General features: G+C 37.3%; 1 protein-coding gene across 1 annotated transcript in view; it reads right to left on the reverse strand.

The window, feature by feature from the left end:
• grik5 (glutamate receptor, ionotropic, kainate 5) overlaps nt 1-19,629 on the reverse strand; it is an 87,313-nt gene that overhangs the window by 20,368 nt on the left and 47,316 nt on the right.

Genomic DNA, 19,629 nt, shown 5'->3' on the forward strand with positions numbered 1-19,629 from the left:
AATTGAATATCTACAAAAACAAAATGTATTCATTCAAACTCAGCCCTATTTTTACATCTAAACCCCTAGTGGGAGCAGCCAAAAGAAGAAGAAGAAGAAGAAAAAAAAGAAGAAAAAGACTTTGCCAGGTTATGCATGACACCTGAACCAGCATCCTTTCCCCAGTGCACTTCCACGTTCCCACATCCCATTTTGTAATTTGTCTGATATTTAGTTAGACTGACATTTGGCACTTGTATTTAATAGCCTAATGCAATATGTTCTTATTTAATGCCTGCTGATTTTTGCTGTAAATTATATTCTGTTTTTTAGACATTATTGTTTAGCATGCAAAAATGTTTTGTGTATTGTAAATCGTATTAGCTGTGGTGTCTGTTAGCTCACCAAAACACCAAACATTTATCTATCAAATAAATAATTCTAAAAAGTGGTGAAAATACATTACAGTATATACACTATGAGAACTTGTTATTAAGGAACATCATTAGTATCTGGCATCCAGACACCAAATATATGCAGGGCATCTGTTGAAACTTTGACATTTTATCATGGATTTCAGAGTTTCTTAGTATTTGGTACATTCCCCATTTTACTCTAATGACAGTGTGAACTCAAGCTGACATGGACTCCACAAGCTTGTGTAAAACCTCATGATCCGTTTTAGATCAAAAATCTGTTGGAGTGTCATCTAAGCATGTGCTTCAGTGAAAGAGATTAGATCTAATTAAATCTGACCTTTTGTTCAAAGCTGTTAACATATTTAAATATCATACGTTTACTTACATTTAAATTTCGACCTAGAAATAGGGCAGAATCTTTAACATCAAATATTCCAAATATTATCCTTGTTTGTCTAGCACATCCCACGGTTGCTCAGTCGGATGGAGATCTTTTTTTTTAGTTGAACTCTTTCTTATGTTCCTTATACCAATCCAGAACAATTTGTTGCAGCATGGCAAGAGAAAGAGCTCATCCTGCAGAAAAGGGTCACTACTATTAGGGGAATATTGTCACTAGAAACGGCTATAACTTGCTCTGCAGCAATGTTCAGGTAGGTGTTACATGTCAAAATAACATCCATGTGAACCTCAGGACCCAAGATTTCCCAGCAGAACATTGCCCAGAGTATCACACTGCCAGCTTGCCTTCTTCCAATATTAAAAAATTGTGAATTTCCCTTTGAGATGAATAAAGTTATCTATCTAGTGCATCTTGGTTCCATCTCTTACAAAGGTAAGAACATACAAGAATTCAATCATTTAAATAATAAAAAAGAAAATGTAAGGCCTCAGACCTTTGCTCTATGGTCCTTTTCTGATGTACATTGTGTGTGTGTGTGTGTGTGTGTGTGTGTGTGTGTGTGTGTGTGTGTGTGTGTGTGTGTGTGTGTGTGTGTGTGTGTGTGTGTGTGTGTGCATTGTAGGACCTTTCAGTAGTTTACAGGGGTTAGCAAGGGCACTCTGAACACTCTGCAGCTAAAAAGCCCAATAGTTGTGTGTGATACACTGTGTATTCTGACTCCTTTCTATCAGAGCCAGCTTTTTATCTGTTTGTGTTGCAGTTACTCTTTTGTAGGATAGGACTAAGATGGACATGCTTTCTCTCTATACAGTACACAAATCAATGAGCCTTGGGTGCTTATTACCCTGCTGCCAGTGCAATGATTGTATTTCTTTAGACAATTTTTGGTAGGTACTAACCACTTAATCCTGGGAACACTCCACCAGACCTGCCATTTTGGAGATGCTCTGACCCAGTTGTCAAGTCATCATGAAATGGCCCTTGACGAAGAAATTTTTTCCGTGCACCACATACACTTTGCCCTTGATGCCTTAAATATTTTACTAATTTTCCAAGTATGCAAAGCCTATATCCAAATTCATATGACTTCAACTGCACAATGATGGTCAAGAAAAATATAAACTGGCAGCTCTCAGTAAACCTGTAATTGTGCACAAATTCAATGCAAACAGCAGCAATGAAATTATTATGGAGAACCCTTTTCAAACAAGGGTTAGCAGGTGCGCTAATTAATGTTTTGTTTTTTTGTTATTTGCATGGACCGAGGGAGAGGCCTTTCTACACATAAAAACAACTGCAGCATAATGAACAATAGGGAGAATTAGACAACCAGCATCGAGGGAATGCAAAAAGATGAGACAAAAAAACACAGTGTAAAGCCACTTGACAGGGTCATAAAGATGCCTGGTGAAATAAATAACAAGATAGTTTATTATCTTGGCTATGCTCTCAATGGAATTAGCTTTAAATTGCTTGATTCTTTTTATAACAAGCATATTTTAGGGCAATAAGCATTCAATAGATAGATAGACAGACGTGTTGCATTTCCCGAAAGTCATCGTGACATTATTTTTAGTATAATTTTATTCATTTTTATGCAGGTGTAATATGAAATTTGATTATGCATGACATCTGCCACACTCACCCTTCATTGTCTATCAATGATAAATAAAATAAACTGTGTACCCAAATCACATGCAATTCAACATGTGATTCCGTTCTCTTCTCCCTGTGGATTAAATAAAAAAAATAGACTTGCATAAGTATCAAGCTATTTGTCTGGTTATTTTTGTTAAGGAATATGCATAGTATGCCATCCCTAAAGCACCATGGATATTTACTAAGCAGCAATCAGGAGACCTCAGACAGTGCTTTCTCAAAATGCAGATAATCAACAAGAATTGGACAGCATTAGGGGTGTCACAAGACCTATATAGTATAATACTGTAGCAGTAAAACTAGGGGAAAGAAAATGAAATTTTCCATGCTAAAACATGTGGCACACAAGCAGCATGGAATCAGTCAGTAAATGAAGTAACTGCAAGGAGAATAAATATTCCTGCATCCCAAAGGCATTTTTGTAAAACAAATACATCTGTATAGCTGTTTAAACCAATTTTGCCAGATGTCATTCAAACATTCAAAAAGATGTCATGAAATTGCTTCACAAAATAGAGTTCGAGATTTGTGTACCTGCTCACTAATGCGGTTATTCAATCAGTCAATTATGCGGCAGCAACACAATGCAAAGAATTATGGAAATACAGCTCAAGAGCTTCAGTTATTGCTTATATTATACATCAGCATGGGAGGTGGTAGGTTCAGTGGTTAAGGCATTGGACTTTGGCCCGAAAGGTCACAGGTTCAAATCCCATCACCACTATGCTGCTATTGCTCGGCCCTTGGGCAAGGCCCTAATCCCTCCCCTGCTCAGCTGTAAGTCGCTCTGGATAAGGGCATCTGCCAAATGCTGTAAATGCAGAATGAGCAAATAGAGTGTTTTTTCTGACTTTAACCATGAATGGTTATTGATGCCAGACAAGTTGGTTTGAGTGTTTCACACACATTTCTTGCTAGAATTTTCACAGAATAGTGCAAAAAACATCCTGTATCTACAGGCTGAAAACCTTGTTGATTGTATAAGAGAATGACCAGACTGGTCAGAGCTGACCGGAAATAATCCCTCTTTTCTGTCATGGTAAACAGAAAAGAAACTTAAAACACACATCAAGCCTTAAGGTGGACAGGTTCTGAGTCAATCATAAGCACAGTCTTAAACTGTCTAGCTATAATGAGTTTGCACTCCAAATAGCCTAAGATTCTTGTTCTTGGCTTACAGGAATACAACCACAAGAAGTCTCCTGCTGTTGCCATCTTAACTTTCGATGATCTGAACATACAGAGATAATTTTCAGGCTGTCCCATGTTTATCCATTCTGGCAGATTCAAACCATCTGGAATTTTTCCTCTCACCTTTTTTCAACAAGGTGTTTGTTTTTCACACCATTCTATGTAAACTGTAGAGATAAATGGAAGTAGTGTAAACCATGGGCTTTGAATGTCAGTGTGTTTAAAGAGGCTTATCGACCCCTGTGATCATTACACTATAGAATGTAATTTGTATTGTATGATTTTTTTTTTTTATTTATATAATATTTGATATTTCTTTGGCAAACTATTTTGGAAGATTGTATACATTTTACTCTACGTGTGTAATTCTACACAAGTTTTTGCATACAATAATATTTATATGATCCAAACATATGGGACTTACTATACAACCCAAAAAATGACAGGCTAATATTATAGAGACAAATTATCCATTTAGCATGTTCAAACAACTGTACAATTAGTGGGAATGCAAATGGAGATTTACAAAGAAGAACCTTGTGAATTATGCCCAGTGTGCAAATGTCAATAGTGAAATACAAAAGTAGGAGGAGGAAACATTTACACTAGGCTTTTGTAATGTGCTACTTGCTTGTTGTAGCCTTGGCAGATCAGATTCGAATAGATTCCCAGAAGTAAAACTGGCAGCTTAAACCTGGTGTGAATGCTTTGAAAACAAATATTCCACATTCCCTGCCATTTAGCCAATTAGCAGGACAACCTGCTGCTACCTTGGGTTAGTTATTTTCCTATAGCATAACATGCGTTTTTCGTGGCCGCTAAATTAGCTGAATTCCAAAGCTTGGGGTTGGAGACAGTTGTATCTCCATACTCTCACTTTAATACCTTCACTTGGGTTTAATTTCCCAAATGTCAAGTGGCTAGCCCCAAATAATTTAGCATTAATATTTACACTTATGCAGTGTTGAAAATTTCTTGGAATGAAATATAGAGTACAGACCAAAAGTTTGGACACACCTTCTCATTCAAAGAGTTTTCTTTATTTTCATGACTAATAAAATTGTAGAGTCACACTGAAGGCATCAAAACTATGAATTAACACATGTGGAATTATTTACATAACAAAAAAGTGTGAAACAACTAAAAATATGTCATATTGTAGGTTCTTCAAAGTAGCCACCTTTTGCTTAGATTACTGCTTTGCACACTCTTGGCATTCTCTTGATGGTTACTTTGAAGAACCTACAATATGACATATTTTCAGTTCACTTTTTTGTTATGTATATAATTCCACATGTGTTAATTCATAGTTTTGATGCCTTCAGTGTGACTCTACAATTTTCATTTTTGCTCACTGCCTCAGTACTAACCATATCAAGGATGCTATGTTTGACTCCAACAACTGGCCCAAGCCCTAAAGACTTAACAACTTTCTAGTCAGGAACACCCACATCCAGTGAACTTTCTAGATGAATTATGGCTTGGCAGCAGACATGGCTGAAATCAATGATTCACTGGGAACTAAGGTGGGCCTTTAGACAGAATCCTGACAATATTGCAGGGAAAGAAACTGCAGTTATGCTACCAGCCCCTGCAAGGTCTCACCATTATACACCAACAAAATTGTTACTCTGTCCCAAAAGGTTTATTTTTTCTTGCACAGAGATAATATAAAAGTCTGTATACTCTAGAGTAAAAAATTAAGGAAATATATTTAACATTCATTTTGCTTTCTTAAGTAATACAGTTGGTTTTATACACTTGTATATTTGAGAAGGTTACAACTGTTCCCCTTCAGACCTTTTCCTTTCAATTCTTAAGGGAATCATGTCATAAAGGATTGGTTTATGTTTGTAAATTTGTGCCTTGCCCATTTTTGTGTTTGAATTGCCCCAGTACACAGACACCTTTTATTGGGGCATTTATTACATGTCAAAGTCCTGCATTTTTGTCTCTACCAAACATATATGTTGTTTTGAAGATGTGTGCTAAAAGTGTTATATACTCTGATGTCCAGTGGCATAAGGATGCTAGCATACATTCTGGATAACATGCTTACATATGGCTTTTCACAGAGCAACTTCCTTATACCATCTTCAGCCATACAATACAATTATAATATTTTTAATTCTATAGCATATTTAACAATGTAAACATATTTACAGAAATTGATATAGATAGAAATAAACCCAGACATTAGGGTTGCACAAACCAGTGCCCTCTTAGTGCCGGTCCCAAGCCCGGATAAATAGGGAGGGTTGCGTTAAGGAAGGGCATCCAGCGTAAAACATGTGCCAAATCAAATATGCGGGTCCTGATTAAGAATTTCATACCGGAACGGTCGAGGCCCGGGTTACCAACAACTGCCACAGGTATCGTTAGCCAACAGGGTACCAGTGGAAATTGGGCTACTGTTGGCTGAAGGAGGAGAAGGAGAGGAGGAAGACAACTACAAAGATGGCAGGGAAAGGAGAAGTGTAGGAGAATGGAGTCAGGGTTGGTACTTTAAATTTTGGTACTATGACTGGTTAAGGGAAAGAGGTGGCTGATATGATGGAGTGCAGAAAGGTAGATATGTTGTGTGTTCAGGAGACCAAGTGGAAAGGGAGTAAGGCCAGGAAAATTGGAGGTGGGTTTAAACTGTTCTTTCATGGTGTGAATGGAAAGAGAAATGGTGTAGGGGTGATGAAGAGAGGAATGTGGAAGGGCAGATGGTGGTAGATTTTGCTGAAAGGATGGAAATGGCGGTTATAAAAACTTATTTTAAGAAGCAGGAGGATCATAGGATGACGTATAAAAGTGGAGGAAGGCGCACACAGGTGGACTAGGTTCTATGTAGGAGATGCAACCTGAAGGAAATTGGAGACTGTAAGGTGTTGGCAGGGGACAGATAGTGGTCTGTAGGATGGTTTTGGAGGTGAAGAAGAAGAGGAAGAGAGTGAGGACTGAAAGAAGAATAAGATGGTGGAAACTGAAGGAGGAAGACTGTATTGTGAGATTCAGGGAAGAGGTCAGACAGGGGCTCAGTGGTGGTGAAGAGGTGCTGGATGATTGGGTAACTACTGCAGAAGTGATAAGGGAGACAGCTGGAAATGTACTTGGTGTGACATCTGGAAATAGAAAGGAAGACGTGGTGGTGGAATGAGGAAGTGCAGGACATCATAAGGAGAAAGAGGTTGGCAAAACGGAATTGGGATCGACCGAGTGATGAGAAAATAAGGCAGGAGTACAAGGAGATGTGGCAGCAGGTAAAGAGGGATGTGGCAAATGCCATGAAAAAGGTATATGAGGAGCTGTATGAGAAGTTGGACACTAAGGAAGGAGAAAAGGATTTGTACCGATTGGCCAGGCAGAGGGACCGAGCTGGGAAGGATGTGCTGCAAGTTGGAGCAATAAAGGATGGAGATGGAAATGTGTTGAGCAGTAAGGAGAGTGTGTTGAGAAGATGGAGGGAATATTTTGAGCAGCAGATGAATGAGGAAAATGAGAGAGAGAGAGAGAGAGAGAGAGAGAGAGAGAGAGAGAGAGAGAGAGAGAGAGAGAGAGAGAGAGAAAGAGAGAGAGAGAGAGAGAGAGAGAGAGAGAGAGAAGGTTGGATGGTGTGAAGATGGTGAATCAGGAAGTGGATAGGATTAGTAAGGAGAAAGTGAGAACAGCGATTAGGAAGATGAAGAGTGGAAAGTCGGTTGGACCAGATGAAATACCGGTAGAAGCATGGAAATGTTTAGGAGAGATGGCAGTGGAGTTTTTAACAAGATTGTTTAACAGGATTTTGGAAGGTGAGAAGATGCCTGAGGAATGGAGAAGGAATGTGCTGGTACTGATCTTTAAGAATAAGGGAGATGTGCAGACCTGCAGTAACTACAGGGGAATAAAGTTGATCAGTCACACCATGAAGTTACTGGAAAAAGTAATCGAAGCCAGGCTGAGGGAAGAGGTAGCAGAGCTAAAGATGTTGAGGTTTTCGTTGGGAGTGATGAGGATGGACAGGATTAGAAATGAGTTTATTAGAGGGACAGCGCATGTAGGTCGTTTTGGAGACAAGGTGAGCGAGGCGGTAAGATGGTTTGAACATGTGCAGAGGAGGGACATGTGGTATATCGGTAGGAGAATTCTTAGGATGGAGCCACCAGGAAGGAGGAAAAAAGAAAGGCCAAGTAGGAGGTTTATGGATGCAGTGAGGGAAGACATGCAGGTAGTTGGGTTGAAAGAGGCAGATGTAGAGGACAGAGGGGTATTGAGACGGATGATCCGCTGTGGCGACCCCTAATGGGAGAATCCGAAAGAAGAAGAAGAAGATATAAATAGACAGAAATTAGATTAGATTATATAGATTAAAATATATATATTTAAAATTCTTAAATTTATGTCTAAACGTTTAACCTTAGAGTCACCAATAGGGAGAAAAAAAACTTACATTATGGAATATTATATATTATGATATTATGGAAAAACCTTTAGAGGTACCAGGTTTAAAAAAGAACTCATCTGAATGATGTGTGCTCATGGTGTTTAATCACATAGTGAAAATAAACCAGACAGTTTATTGGTTCATGGTCAGATTCACTGAGAATGCTAGCCACCCTATAGACAAAACTGTGGCAGGTGTTACTATACTTGCAAAACCACTATGTACAATACTTATGCCTACAGAGGGTGTTAGGACTGATAATAGCAGCTACCACAGGGATCCTCCTAGGCTAGTATGGAGCTGCAGGCAGTTCATAATTGGGGTATCGTCCTATGGACACAAACATGTTCTAGAGATATAGGGCATTCCTTTCCTCCTTTCTTGATTTTTCCAACATTATATAGGATTCAGCAACTAGACCATGGAGTACTGTTTGTGGCACCTACATGACTGGTTCTCAATGCTCCTTTCTATAATTGTCAGAACTCCCTGGAGCCTTCCAGTGGTGGACAGTAACTAACTATTTTCAGGTATATATACTTTATCAGAGTATTTGATATTGGTTTAGGGAAACATTTACTTTATTACATTTTAATGTGTAATATCTAACTTTTTATTCCATGCATTTCAGGAAAATATGCCGCTCCTCGCTACTTTGCAATGAATACATAAATTGTGTCAAATGAGAACCTGTTGAGAAACTGCAATTGTAACCCCACTGTTCTGTTCAGAGTTTGCATGGATTAAGGGTACTTTCACTGTGTGCCTGTAACAACAGAAAACGCTCTTCTTAAATTAAAAAAGGTAGGATGCACAAGAGAATAGAACACTGAAGTACAATATGTATACAATATTAAAATACAGTTCTCATAGACCATTGCTCTGTTTGTCATACTTAAGTAGAGATGTAAAAGGAGTACTTATTTCCTTGTGTAATTTTTTAAAACAGGGTATTTGTACTTTTGCTCAAACACAGAAATGATACAACCACCACTGGCTGCTTTCTTTTCAACAGGTTTGTTGTTTTTAGTATATAACCCTTGGGTCTTTGGACTGAACCATCAACTGAGAACTGCTACTTTGCAGTCCAGAAAGCACCTCTGAATGCAAGAGTCCCAAGCACACAAATTGTGTGTGTGCTTAAGTGAAAGCTGCTTGTAAATTGCATGCATCTGGTTTGCAGAAATCCTCATTTTAAGGAGCACTAGACACCGACAATTCCTCATTTACACTAAAATAAAAGTCCCAGCTATCACATTGTACCATAGTAACTTGGATGGCATTTTTCAGTGGTTCATTAGCTTATCACTGTCATTCTAAGGGGAACAAAATGTCTTTTCACCTATCATTGTCCCCTAAAAGTCTGGCTTGAAACACCATAACTACAGCTCTATAAACCTGTGCAAGATGCAGAATTGAAATGGCTATCTCTGCAAACTAGCAATGACTTCAGTGACTTCAAAACATTTGAGAAATTAAACGATTTGTCCATAAGACATGCAGACATTAGTACCAACTTTGTATGAACTTGTGGTTGATTTTGCCTAAACTTTTTTAATCCGTTTGGTGACCTTACGGCAGTCAAAGACAGTGTACCCTGCAGAGCATTACTTGCTGCGCTCAGGATGTGCCTTGTGGTATTAGTTCTGATTAAAAAAAGAGAAATCTGTCTGCAAGGAGTTTCTTGCTGTTTTGTCTTTTCTATTTTCCTCTGCTCTGAAACTTTCATTATATTCTTTATAATTGCTGCATTTCTATTCCTCAATGAAATCATGGATGCCTACGTGATGTTTTGAAAACAAAGTGGTCTATTGGCAGAACTCCTTTTTGAGAGCAAGTCTAGCCTTTTAGGAAAGAACGGTATCCATCTCACTTGGAAAAGTGCTGCTCAGGTAATAGCTCACATTTCCTGTACTATAGCTCAAAGTCTTTAGACAGGCCTAGTTAATAGCTAATAATCTAGTGCCTGGGCCTGGCAGTAGAGAAACAGGCTACAGTGACCATCTGCTAGCTGCCTTAAGGCATAAAATTTCAGATTTCAGAATTCACTCTGACTGTTTCTCAAGCTAAACAAAAACACGGAAAATCTTTTAATATTGTGGAAACCTGTGTAACATAAAAATAGACCATCCCAAATGTACCTTAGCTCTGAAGTTAATACTAATAGGTATAAATATCTCTTACATCTGCTTAATATAAATTTAAATACCAGAGGTCAGGGATTGAGTGTACTTTTTCTGAAATAAATTTAAATTAGACCAAATGAGTAGGAAAATCTAAATAGTAGGAGTCCATTCAGTCCAAAGTCCCAGTGGGAGCAGAGTTTGTGAGACTCACTTGGCATTACTCAGATTTAATGGGGCCACTCACAACAGTGGGCATACTGCTGATTTAATTGTGACTTTTAGCAGAGATACACAAAACATAGTCATCCTACCCCAATATGAATTATCTAAGTGTCTAGTTTCATATGAAAAGCACCTCAGGCAATTCTCCTTGCAACCACATTAGCCACACAGCAGCTTCTGTTCTCAGATTTATTTAACACTTCCTAAATATTTTAGTTTATTGGTTTCCTCTTTAACCCCATAGAACTTAATCTATGACCTAATGTATGATTGCAGTGTTTTGCTATACGCTAAATAATGACAATGTTTCCCGAAATAAAAACTACCTATAATAGATAGATAGATAGATAGATAGATAGATAGATAGATAGATAGATAGATAGATAGATAGATAGATAGATAGATAGACAGATAGATAGACAGACAGACAGACAGACAGACAGACAGACAGACAGACAGACAGACAGACAGACAGACTGCTGGTCAGAAGTTTAAGAGTTCAAATCACAGCACCACCAAGCTGCCACTGCTGATCCTCTTGAGCAAGTGCCTTAACCGTCAACTGCTCAGTTGTATAAATGAAACAATCGTCAATTTTCTGAATAAATCTATTAAAGTGCCATAAATGTAAACATATTATAGTTCAGCTAATATCTACACTGTAAAATAATACAAATTTGGTTCTTATTTTACTTCTCAGTTTATAAATGTTAATAGTGACTTCTTGATTCACAAAAAAGTAAAGGTTAAATGTTCCAGAACCCTCAATTTTAGAGCCACTGCTTTTCATAAACATGTTATAAGCTTCCACTGCTATGGTAATAATACATACTACATGTTTCAACCAAACCAGAAGACAGATTCTGCCTTACTAAAAGTGATTAATGGACATTAAGATTCTGGATTCTTATTAATTTTCCTTTATTAAATTCTGACAAGAGTGTAGCACTTCTACAAGGCCACAGACAGCTAGAAAAAAGCTTTTTGATTATGCAAAAACCCTCTATGGCCTTTAAGTTGCATATTGGCATATTGTGCAGTAGTGAATGACCTTGATTTGATTACTGACCCCAGCCTTTCATCTAAAGCACACGTAGATAATTTTAGTAGAACCGCCATTTCAAGAATCTCGGGCAAACTGAGCTATATAATGTCATTATATAATGCAGAAAAACTAGTTCATGCTTTTATTACCTCTATCCTAGACTACTGTAATGCATACCTGTCTGTATGAATCAGTACAAACAAGCTCCAGTTAGTTTCACAATGCAGAAGTTCTTAGAAGCGGGATGTTTAATCACGTTACCGTTATTTTATTTGCACTACATCGGCTCCTATTAAAAGTTTCGCTAAAATATTTGATAGTAGTTCTAGTAACCAATGAAGAAGTGTTTCACTTCACAGTACCTGAGCAAACTACTAAATCCACCACATCTTACCCAGCTGTTTCACCCTGCCCCTGGCAGTTAGAAGGAGTAGAACAGAACACTAGTGTATGTAGAGTGGGATTGTGATTTTATGAATCCTGTATAACTACCAGGGTTAACATAATATCTGTACTATATCATACACACACGCACTTTATAAGGAACAATATGCTAACACACTATAGTGCCTACAACCACCGTAAATTCCTTATAACATGCATTCCACAAGATGTTGGATACATTAGTTTGAGATTCAAGTCCATGTCAAGTCCTGACTGCATCACACAATTACGGCAGATTATTCAGATGCACTTTCAGGATGTGAATCTCCCATTTTACCACATCTCAAAAGTGTTCTAATGGATTCAGATCCAGTGACTGGAGAACCCTAAACTCATTGTTATGTTCATGAAACCAGTTTGGAACAAGTTTTGCTTGGTGACATGGTGCATTATTATGCTGAAAGAAGCCATTAGACGTTTGTGTAAATTGTAGGCTTAAAGAGATGCACTTTATCAATAATAGTCTGTGGTATTCAAGAGATGACCGTTTGGTAGTAATAGTCCAAATAGTTTTATGAAAACATTCCTTGCACTATTACACCACCTCCACCACCCTGGACTGTGAAGCAGGTTGGGTCCATGGATTCATGATGTGCTATTTTCTAACCTTAACAGCAGTACGCCTCAGCAGAAATCCAGATTCATCAGAACAAGCTTCATTTTTCCAGTCCAGCAATTGTAAAGAGTGGTTGTTTGATTTACTGCAGCCTTTCTGTCAGTTGGAACCAGTCTGGATTTCCATTGACCTCTCTTTCTTATAAACAAAGCATTTTTGTCCAAAGAACTTGCACTCACTGGATGTTCTTTTTAGAGAATGTTTTGCATAAAAAAATCCAGGAGATCAGCAGTTATAGAAATACTCAAAACAACCCATCTGACACTGACAATCATGCCATGGGTAAAATCACTAAGATTACATTTTCCACATTATGATGGTGTGTTTCTTGTGTATGTACCCAGTAAAAGCATTGTAGTGAATTATATAGTGAATGTGTATGCTTTATGTGAATGCATGCATACACACACACACACACACACACACACACACACACACACACACACACACACACACACACCCCAAGGTAGGTGTTTCAGGCTGCCCCCTGAAACCACAGTTATAAAAACACATTTATTTATATATCTAGCATTTCATTTCATTATTAATTAGTGGAAACTGGCTTTTGCATATGTAATACCTGCCCTTTACTTGGGTTACATTTACACACAAAATTGCAGTCCCCAACATTATCTTTAAACACTTTGGGGCTAAATAAGTCACATTGAGGGGGATAAATTAATCTATTTGAATCTATTCAGATCTATCTGTGTTTTTTGTTGTTGTTGTTGTTGTTGGTTTTTTCAGAGTAGCTGCTGCAAACTGCACATTCATTATGACAAACATGAAAAATGGACTAGATAATCACTGCTTTTATTCAAATGCGGCATATGTTAGTAAATCTGTGTTTTTTCCTTATACACAAAAAAGAGTCTGTAGTTGATCAGAATATTTTCATTTAGGGAAGCTTTCACATAAATTTTAATGTGAAAACTCTGACTTTTTACTTCACTACGTTTCAGAAAAGCATGCCATTCCAAGCATAAATTGTGTTAAATTTGAACCTGTCGTGAAACCACAAGCGTAAATTCTGACTGTGTGTCTATAACAATGGAAATCTCTCTCCACAAAAAGGTCTGATGTGCAGGAGAATGGAACTTTAAACTGCATTAATTGGTAAAATATAGTCCCTTTACTTTTAAAATTTTTTACTTTTTACTTTTGATATTTAAGTCCCATTCAAACACCCAGGTAGAAATGCAAAAGGAGTATGTTTACTTTGACGTAAGTCCTATTTATGCACCGTATTTGTACCTTTACCTAGGTACAGGAACTGTGTTCTTTATCCACCACTGGAAGTCACACATATATTTAACACACATGAGCACTGACCTTCAAAAAAATCAACCACGATTTATTTCTCCGCAGGGATGAAAATGATTATTTCTCCCCTCATTCTTTTACTTGTATGCTGTAAAAAAAAAAAAAAAAAAAAAAAAAAAAAAAGAAGTGTCCCTGAATGTGCAGACTACTGCACAGTACATTTCAACCATTCGGGGGGAAAAAGAACACTGATTAACAAAATGCAGATATATCTCTTCTAATGCCCACTGTTTTCTTTAAACAGGCAGGGAGGGAGAGGAAAAAAATACAGAATATTTGCTGCACTCTTGGCAGTCTGCAATGTCTTTTTATGAGAGCAAGAAAAGCGTAAAATTGTGCCATCGTAATTATCAAGAGGGAGAAAGAAAGGGAAATAGTAAGAGAGAGAGAGAGAGAGAGAGAGAGAGAGAGAGAGAGAGAGAGAGAGAGAGAGAGAAGGGGGTGGCGCCTCAGGGGAAGGGAGGAGGAGATAGCTGGCAATTCATTTGTATCTTCATCTTTGTAAGGAAGAAGTGAATCTGACAGTTACAATAATAGCAATGTGAATTGGGTTGCATGAATGCTGACTACTGGTCTTATTTTAAAAGATGATGGTTTACATCTTACTGGCGTAGTAATCGTTGTTAGATTTTAACTTATTTCTGTCACACAGTGCTTGTTTGGGTAAAAATAAATAAATAAATAAATAAAAGAGGTGGTTTTTTTCTCCTTTTTTTTTTTTGCCTGAAGCTGATTCAGAATGAATCCAGATGAGACATCCATGTCGTAGGCAGATGAAGCAAGGGCTCAATACTGCTTCAAAAACCCTTTCCTGTCAAAAAAAGCTTAGTGTCAGCAGCAAACACACACCTATATAGCCTTAGCTCTGGGCACATACTCGCATATTTGTGCATGCATGCGCACACACACGCACACACACACGTACACTATCATGCTGAGCTTCCCCTCAGCACACCACAGGCAGAACTGCAACAGTTCAGTCAGTCTCTCTCTCTCACTCTCTGTCAGTCTAATCACTAATCCTATGTTCCCCCTTGACAGTTCATCCTTCAACCATCCTTACTCCGGGTTTTACAATAAGTCATTTGTATACCTTTCCTCTGGTTTACTGTTCCTCTTTTGAATAGACCCACCCTGAGTTTTGTCTATCAGATGTTTCAGTTTGCTTCACTCGGTTCCTCTTATATCTAAACACAATTCTTTGCAGTCTCTTTATTCCCCTGAGTGTTTTCTGGAGCTTCAGCATGCTTCTTTACTTAGACAGTGTCTTAAGAGTAGTTTCCTTGAGCCTTTGTCTGCTCCAGCGGCAAGGACCCCCACTCAGTGACACTATCGACATGCAGTGCATAAATCTTAGTTTAGGTTTGTGTTTTGACAGCCAGGCCCGGTGACATTGATGACGCATGCCCTGACTTGTTTTCTCAGCTGATGCCGTAGCTATCTCTCTTCCTCTGTCTCACTTGCAGGGGGTGAGTGAATTAAAGTTCAGCACTATCCTGCAGTTACGTTCAGCTGATGCTGATTTTTTGCTGCATGAGACAATATGCTGTCTTCTCTCTGCACGCATACACAATGCAATTAAAAGACTCTAACGGAGAGGATCATCACCCGCCACGGGTAAAGCGTTTTACTCAGCATCATCATTAGTTTGTCAGGTATATATCAGCTCCATAACATTTACATTCATCTGCCAAATCTTTTACAACCCCTTTAGTGTGTTTACAGGTTATCTGCCAAACACATAACGACACCATAACTGTTGCTAAAACAAAATAATAATAAATTCAGCTTTGATGATACATTAAAGTGTTGCACATTATTTAACATGAATTTTGAACTCTAGTCTCTCTCACACACACACTTTTATTTACAACTAGGGACTATTTAGCAGAGCCAATCCGCATACATGTTTCAGGAAATGGGAGAAAACCAAAGATCCAGGAGGAAGTCCATGAGGTACCAACACTATTCACTGGTCCATCAACTTTCATGGTGTCAACAGGGTGAGTAATGAAGTCAATAAGTATTCCGAATTCAGATGCTAGTAGATCAAAATAAAGAGAAAAGATCTGGAGATAAATACACTTTCGAGTGACTGACTACCAGCTTTAAAACAGTAGCTAGCATCAGCTTTGTGTAATAGTTTAGATAGACAGATAGATAGACAGATAGACAGTTAGATAGATAGAGAATGTGACTTCTTGTGCCTTCGCTTCTTGCAGTCAAGCTGCTGACGTCTACAGGAGAAGCAGTTCTAATGTTTGGCCAGTATGATATTGATGAGGTGTTAGCTATTATTCTTGTTCCTCTGTTTTATTCACAATTCGCCTTTCAAACAACATCTCCAGGGTGTCTAGTTTGCAGCACAGAACAGAGATTTCCTGATTAGTTTATTCGATTTTCTTGCATCATCATCTTAGATGCTGCTTCCCCCACTGCTAACAGCAAAAAAAAAAAAATTGTGAATGCTAATCCAGTCTTCAGCAATTTGGTAAAGGTAGAAAAACAGTGAAAACAAGACAAAATCATCTGAAGTATCAAAATTTCTACTAGATTTGCTGTTAAATTACAGAGAGATGAGTGTCTGAGGGGGGAAAATGCAATCAATTTACACTGTCCTGTTAACCTTAGCACTGATCAATAACTGGACTATCATTCGCTCTGCCATGCTAAGAAATATCAACAAAGGAAACTGACTTTCCTACCTGCCTAGTGTATAAATGTATTGAGTATTATACTGAGGATTAATTCCAGAAAATATCTGAACACCAGGACTCACAGTGCACATCAGCCTTGTTTGGTGTTTTGATCCCTAGGAAATTACTGTTTCACCTTTCAGTAAATCAATTCATTCATATATGCCAGACCTTCAAAGAACTATTACCTGGCTATTATGCTTCTTTTTGTTCCTTTTTTTTTAACTTTGGTCACCTTAGATTTAGTGACCAATGTTATTACACCTTAACTTCAGCAGAAAACAGAAAAAAACAGACATAAAAGCAGTTGTCTCAGTGAAACCATTAGTTTTACAGCACTTCCTGACACGGTTTCTGGAATGATGAACAGAGATAGACACATTGCTGGCTTTTTGCAGTATGTGTGTGTCATGTAAAGCAAAGGAAAGCGGGATGCAACAAACCTGCTAGACAACGAAACAAAGATCATACCCTGAACTTTAGAACAAGAATGACACAAAATATTATGGGAGGATAAACATGAGCTGAACTGTGTGACCAAGTATGAGACCTAAAAACAAATGCTGTAAAATGTAATCAGGTGCAAAATAACATTTTAATGCAATTCTAGAATTACATTTCAATTACACATCTCGCAAAGTTACAGAAATCATAAGTCACAATGTTTGTGCCTACCCTGAATTGTAAAATGTATGAGATTGCCACACATTCATATCCATATTTTGTTTCTATATTTCTTCTACATCAATCTTTCTGTTTTTTTTTTTTATATTTCCATTTCTATTTTATTGTAAATTCTATTTTAGATTTTTAGTTCACTGCCATTACATTCTATTTGATCATATTGTATATTTTGTATTTTTTTAATTACTTTTATATTCTTTCATATTGGATCATTTATAATATACTTTTTGGTTTGTTTTCTTTTGTCACCAAGTAACCATTCACTGTGCAGCTGTACTAAGCATTTCACTGCATGCCAAGCGGTCTATAGATATGTACAGTATGTGACATAAAATTTGAACTTGAAGTGATCAGTGACATGTGACTAGTTTATGTATCGTTTAGGGGCTGATGGGGGACATTCTAGGCATAATACTGACAATGTGTTACACATTTAACCAAACAGCTATATAAGTACAAAGAAATCAAACAAACAAATCCTATAACTGAGATATTGTGCTAGTGATGCATTTTACGTATATATATATCCAATACAAAAGCAATAACGTTCCTAATTTTAATACATTCTGTAGAATTGTATAAACCATTAGATCTTGGGTTTTTTTATCGGTTTTCATTTCAGTTTTAAAAAAAACTCATACATACTAGTGGTGTTTGTAGTAAAAATACATAAATCACTGTACATATTTGAAAATATTTCTAAAACTATACTCTATTAAAAAAAAACAATTTGAAGTAATACATTTTACTTCAGCACATGTCCCCAGACAGCTTCACTTCATAGTGCAATACAGAATCAAATGAAACACTACACATGCCCTTTCACTCAGTGAATTATTCAACTCAATTAGATCCGCTGAGCTGACAAAGAACAAATAAAATAAGTCTGCCTCACCCGAAATCTTTCCCACAAAGATTTGCCTTGAACTGCATCCAGGTTTGCTGATGTGGTTTGGGAAGCTGTGTACAGTGGAGCTGTATACTGTAACATTATAAGCACAGTTATACTGGAATGTTTTTTCTTTTTCTTTTTTTTTCAGTTCAGTGTCGTTCGGCCCTGTGGGAAATATATGTGGCAGAAATGGAATTGGAAAACTGTTAGATGGATGTTTTGTGGATGTTTTTGTCTGCACTGTATTGGAGATTATCTAAGATTAAGTGGTTCAGTTAGCGATGAGATTCAGTGCTATAATATCTTATAAAGCAAATATATGTATATTAAAACATAGCTACAATAGCTTTGCTTCATAGTGCCAATGCTAGACCTAAAGAGAAAAAACTTGGTCACCAGGCAAAAATAGAATAATAATAATTAGGTAATGATGACAATTATTATCATTATTTATTATATTTATTATTATTTATTTATATTTATAATTATTTATTATGTGAAGCTAACATCCATATATACCCAAATGCTGCTCAAGTTGTCTCCCATAGCAGCAAACACAGTCAGAGGACCTATAAGAGAAACACTATTCATACCCTTCAAACCCTCCTAGAACCCCAATCTATACTACACTATTATTACTACACTACCTCTATTTCCTCTACTTTACACAATATTATACACATGTGCAATATTTTTCTTTAACTAACTGAACAATCACTGCACTATAATGTTGCTGTCTGACATGGGGCCAACCTGTACTATTGTGCTTGGTCAGCTAAATGTGTTATGTGTAATCATGTTTGTATTATCCTATGCCTTGTTCAGTCCTGCACCTGCACTACTGTTGGTTTGCTCCAAACACATTTTTTAAACAATTTTTTGTATGCTTAGGCATACATGGCCAATAAAGCTGAATTTGTTTTTACATGTATAAGCTCAAAGGTGCCCGTGGTTAATGTCACCCTGAGTGACAGGGGAGAGAAAGTACGGCATCGTTACACCCAGAGAGCATGGTGAGGTGTTTTTTTTGTTTGTTTTTTTTGCTCTCTTGGGTGCTAGGGCAAGCACTTTTTCAATGTTAGATAAAATAAAAAAAGAAAATTGCATTTAATCTATTCACCTTCAGTTACTAACATGTTTATGGAACGTAAGAAAAAACATTGCTACACTACACTGGCAGTAACTGAAGCCCAGGACCGAACCCTGGAGCCATGAGGCAGCAATGCTATCCAATGTAGCTATTTCTTTACATTTGTATTAGGCTTTTTTTTTATCTAGCCTGTTTTTCTCTGGATTATTTTGATTATACATTTGGAAAATTTCCTAGAATGTTATCATTACTTACTCATCTACTGGGTGCTTCATAAACATACTCAGGACCTCAGATTGTAACCTATAAACATAAGCCTGATTTCCTTTCTATGTGAAGTTTAAAAAAAACAAAAAAAACAACAAAAAAAAACATTCTGGTAGGTGGATTAGCTACTCAAACTACACTGTATGTGTGTGTGTGTGTGTG

Source organism: Silurus aristotelis (assembly GCF_946808225.1).
Source record: "Silurus aristotelis genome assembly, chromosome: 1".
Taxonomy (NCBI): Eukaryota; Metazoa; Chordata; class Actinopteri; order Siluriformes; family Siluridae; genus Silurus; species Silurus aristotelis.